Below are 5000 nucleotides of genomic sequence, written 5' to 3' on the forward strand. Positions count from 1 at the left end.
GAGTCAATGCCCGATCTCTGAATCTTAGCAGGTTTAGGTCTGGTTAGTACTTTGATGAGAGACTGCCTAGGAAAACCAGGTGCTTTAAGCTTTTGGGTTTTCTTTCCTACTTATATAATGTACTGGCGATTAGATTGGCTGCTCTTTAAATAGCCCTCTCTTTGCAGCAGTCTTCGCTTACGGCCATACCAACCTGGCTAGGCCCAATCTCGTCTGATCTCGGAAGCTAAGCAGGTTTGGGCCCTGGTTAGTACTTGGATGGGAGACCGCCTGGGAATACAGGTGCTGTAAGCTTTTTGGACATTTTTCACTTAGTATATAATAATTTTTGCCAAAAAATAGAGTCAATGCCCGATCTCTAAATATTAACAGGTTTGGGCCTGGTTAGTACATGGATGGGAGACTGCCTAGGTATACCAGGTGCTTTAATCTTTTTGGAAAATTTCACGAATTATATAATAATCTTTCATAAAAAAAAAAAAAAAAAAAAATTGAGTCTATGCCCGATCTCTGAATCTTAGCTAGGTTTAAGGTCTGGGTTAGCACTTTGATGAGAGACTGCCTCAAGAATACCAGGTGCTTAAACTTTTGGGTTTTCCTTTCCTACCTTAATTAATGTTACTGGTGATTTAGATTGGCTGGTCTTTAAATAGCCCTCATCTTATGCAGGCAGTCTTCGCTTACGGCCATTACCAACCTGGCGATGCCCGAATCTCGTCTGATCTCGGAAGCTAAGCAGGTTTGGGCCTGGTTTAGTACATGGATGGGAGAGCCGCCTGGGATGCCAAGGTGCCTTGTAAAGCTATTTGGACATTTTCCCCTTAGTATATAATAATTTTGCCAAAAAATAGAGTCAATGCCGATCTCTGATATTAGCAGGTTTGGGCCTGGTTAGTACATGGATGGGAGACTGCCTGGGAATACCAGGTGCTGTAAGCTTTTTGGACATTTTTCACTTAGTAATATAATAATTTGCCAAAAAATAGAGTCAATTGCCCGATCTCTGAATCTTAGCAGGTTTTAGGTCTGGTTAGCACTTTGATGAGAGATGCCTGGGAATACCAGGTGCTTTAATCTCTTTGGAAAATTTCACGAATTATATAATAATCTTTCATTAAAAAAAAAAAAAAAAAAAAAAGAGTCAATGCCCGATCTCTGAATCTTAGCAGGTTTAGGTCTGGTTAGCACTTTGATGAGAGACTGCCTAGGAATACCAGGTGCTTTAAAACAGGAAACAGATGATTCTTCTGCACAATCTGACTTTGCTGCAGCCTGGAATTGAACTACTGGTTTTCGTCTGGTCAGAGGAGAACTGACCCCCCCAACTGAGCCTGGTTTCTCCCAAGGTTTTTTTCTCCATTCTGTCACCGATGGAGTTTCCGGTTCCTTGCCGCTGTCGCCTCTGGCTTGCTTAGTTGGGGTCACTTCATCTACAGCGATATCATTGACTTGATTGCAAATAAAAACAGACACTATTTCAACTGAACAGAGATGACATAACTGAATTCAATGATGAACTGCCTTTAACTATCATTTTGCATTATTGAGACACTGTTTTCCAAATGAATGTTGTTCAGTGCTTTGACGCAATGTATTTTGTTTAAAGCACTATATAAATAAAGGTGATTGATTGATTGATTTAAGCTTTTGGGTTTTCTTTCCTACTTATATAAAGTACTGGCGATTAGATTGGCTGTTCTTTAAATAGCCCTCTCTTTGCAGCAGTCTTCGCTTACGGCCATACCAACCTGGCGATGCCCGATCTCGTCTGATCTCAGAAGCTAAGCAGGTTTGGGCCTGGTTAGTACTTGGATGGGAGACCGCCTGGGAATACCAGGTGCTGTAACTTTTTGGACATTTTTCACTTAGTATATAATAATTTTGCCAAAAAAATAGAGTCAATGCCCGATCTCTGAATATTAGCAGGTTTGGGCCTGGTTACTACATGGATGGGAGACTGCCTGGGAATACCAGGTGCTGTAAGCTTTTTGGACATTTTTCACTTAGTATATAATAATTTTGCCAAAAATAGAGTCAATGCCCGATCTCTGAATCTTAGCAGGTTTAGGTCTGGTTAGCACTTTGATGAGAGACTGCCTGGGAATACCAGGTGCTTTAATCTCTTTGGAAAATTTCACGAATTATATAATAATCTTTCATTAAAAAAAAAAAAAAAAAAAAAAAAGAGTCAATGCCCGATCTCTGAATCTTAGCAGGTTTAGGTCTGGTTAGCACTTTGATGAAAGACTGCCTAGGAATACCAGGTTCTTTAAGCTTTTGGGTTTTCTTTCCTACTTATATAATGTACTGGCGATTAGATTGGCTGGTCTTTAAATAGCCCTCTCTTTGCAGCAGTCTTTGCTTACGGCCATACCAACCTGGCTATGCCCGATCTCGTCTGATCTCGGAAGCTAAGCAGGTTTGGGCCTGGTTAGTACTTGGATGGGAGACCGCCTGGGAATACCAGGTGCTGTAAGCTTTTGGACATTTTTCACTTAGTATATAATAATTTTGCCAAAAAATAGAGTCAATGCCCGATCTTTGAATATTAGCAGGTTTGGGCCTGGTTAGTACTTGGATGGGAGACCGCCTGGGAATACCAGGTGCTGTAAGCTTTTTGGACATTTTTTCACTTAGTATATAATAATTTTGCCAAAAAATAGAGTCAATGACCGATCTCTGAATATTAGCAGGTTTGGGCCTGGTTAGTACATGGATGGGAGACTGCCTGGGAATACCAGGTGCTTTAATCTGTTTGGAAAATTTCATGAATTATATAATAATCTTTCATTAAAAAAAAAAAAAATTGAGTCTATGCCCGATCTCTGAATCTTAGCAGGTTTAGGTCTGGTTAGCACTTTGATGAGAGACTGCCTAGGAATACCAGGTGCTTTAAACTTTTGGGTTTTCTTTCCTACTTATATAATGTACTGGCGATTAGATTGGCTGGTCTTTAAATAGCCCTCTCTTTGCAGCAGTCTTCGCTTACGGCCATACCAACCTGGCTATGCCCGATCTCGTCTGATCTCGGAAGCTAAGCAGGTTTGGGCCTGGTTAGTACTTGGATGGGAGACCGCCTGGGAATACCAGGTGCTGTAAGCTTTTTGGACATTTTTCACTTAGTATATAATAATTTTGCCAAAAAATAGAGTCAATGCCCGATCTTTGAATATTAGCAGGTTTGGGCCTGGTTAGTACTTGGATGGGAGACCGCCTGGGAATACCAGGTGCTGTAAGCTTTTTGGACATTTTTCACTTAGTATATAATAATTTTGCCAAAAAATAGAGTCAATGCCCGATCTTTGAATATTAGCAGGTTTGGGCCTGGTTAGTACTTGGATGGGAGACCGCCTGGGAATACCAGGTGCTGTAAGCTTTTTGGACATTTTTCACTTAGTATATAATAATTTTGCCAAAAAATAGAGTCAATGCCCGATCTCTGAATCTTAGCAGGTTTAGGTCTGGTTAGCACTTTGATGAGAGACTGCCTGGGAATACCAGGTGCTTTAATCTCTTTGGAAAATTTCACGAATTATATAATAATCTTTCATTAAAAAAAAAAAAAAAAAAAAAAAAAAAGTCAATGCCCGATCTCTGAATCTTAGCAGGTTTAGGTCTGGTTAGCACTTTGATGAGAGACTGCCTAGGAATACCAGGTGCTTTAAAACAGGAAACAGATGATTCTTCTGCACAATCTGACTTTGCTGCAGCCTGGAATTGAACTACTGGTTTTCGTCTGGTCAGAGGAGAACTGACCCCCCAACTGAGCCTGGTTTCTCCCAAGGTTTTTTTCTCCATTCTGTCACCGATGGAGTTTCGGTTCCTTGCCGCTGTCGCCTCTGGCTTGCTTAGTTGGGGTCACTTCATCTACAGCGATATCATTGACTTGATTGCAAATAAAAACAGACACTATTTCAACTGAACAGAGATGACATAACTGAATTCAATGATGAACTGCCTTTAACTATCATTTTGCATTATTGAGACACTGTTTTCCAAATGAATGTTGTTCAGTGCTTTGACGCAATGTATTTTGTTTAAAGCACTATATAAATAAAGGTGATTGATTGATTGATTTAAGCTTTTGGGTTCTCTTTCCTACTTATATAAAGTACTGGCGATTAGATTGGCTGTTCTTTAAATAGCCCTCTCTTTGCAGCAGTCTTCGCTTACGGCCATACCAACCTGGCTATGCCCGATCTCGTCTGATCTCGGAAGCTAAGCAGGTTTGGGCCTGGTTAGTACTTGGATGGGAGACCGCCTGGGAATACCAGGTGCTGTAAGCTTTTTGGACATTTTTCACTTAGTATATAATAATTTTGCCAAAAAATAGAGTCAATGCCGATCTCTGAATATTAGCAGGTTTGGGCCTGGTTAGTACATGGATGGGAGACTTCCTGGGAATACCAGGTGCTGTAAGCTTTTTGGACATTTTTCACTTAGTATATAATAATTTTGCCAAAAAATAGAGTCAAAGCCCGATCTCTGAATCTTAGCAGGTTTAGGTCTGGTTAGCACTTTGATGAGAGACTGCCTGGGAATACCAGGTGCTTTAATCTCTTTGGAAAATTTCACGAATTATATAATAATCTTTCATTAAAAAAAAAAAAAAAAAAAAGAGTCAATGCCCGATCTCTGAATCTTAGCAGGTTTAGGTCTGGTTAGCACTTTGATGAGAGACTGCCTAGGAATACCAGGTGCTTTAAAACAGGAAACAGATGATTCTTCTGCACAATCTGACTTTGCTGCAGCCTGGAATTGAACTACTGGTTTTCGTCTGGTCAGAGGAGAACTGACCCCCCAACTGAGCCTGGTTTCTCCCAAGGTTTTTTTCTCCATTCTGTCACCGATGGAGTTTCGGTTCCTTGCCGCTGTCGCCTCTGGCTTGCTTAGTTGGGGTCACTTCATCTACAGCGATATCATTGACTATTTCACGAATTATATAATAATCTTTCATTAAAAAAAAAAAAAAAAAAAGAGTCAATGCCCGATCTCTGAAT

General features: G+C 40.4%; 4 non-coding genes and 1 pseudogene across 4 annotated transcripts; all 5 read left to right on the top strand.

Annotated features, from left to right (window-relative positions):
- Positions 1–175: 175 nt before the first annotated feature.
- LOC113083282 (uncharacterized) lies at positions 176–294 on the top strand (annotated as a pseudogene).
- A 1436-nt stretch (positions 295–1730) lies between these two features.
- Positions 1731–1849, top strand: LOC113083279 (5S ribosomal RNA). The gene has a single exon (XR_003283171.1). It is a non-coding gene; the product is annotated as a 5S ribosomal RNA (ribosomal RNA).
- Positions 1850–2360: 511 nt separating this feature from the next.
- On the top strand, positions 2361–2479 carry LOC113083250 (5S ribosomal RNA). The gene has a single exon (XR_003283143.1). It is a non-coding gene; the product is annotated as a 5S ribosomal RNA (ribosomal RNA).
- A 504-nt stretch (positions 2480–2983) lies between these two features.
- LOC113083251 (5S ribosomal RNA) lies at positions 2984–3102 on the top strand. Its single transcript, XR_003283144.1, has one exon. It is a non-coding gene; the product is annotated as a 5S ribosomal RNA (ribosomal RNA).
- A 1065-nt stretch (positions 3103–4167) lies between these two features.
- LOC113083252 (5S ribosomal RNA) lies at positions 4168–4286 on the top strand. The gene has a single exon (XR_003283145.1). It is a non-coding gene; the product is annotated as a 5S ribosomal RNA (ribosomal RNA).
- The last annotated feature ends 714 nt before the right edge of the window (positions 4287–5000 follow it).

This window comes from Carassius auratus, unplaced genomic scaffold (assembly GCF_003368295.1).
Source record: "Carassius auratus strain Wakin unplaced genomic scaffold, ASM336829v1 scaf_tig00037444, whole genome shotgun sequence".
NCBI classification, from domain to species: Eukaryota; Metazoa; Chordata; class Actinopteri; order Cypriniformes; family Cyprinidae; genus Carassius; species Carassius auratus.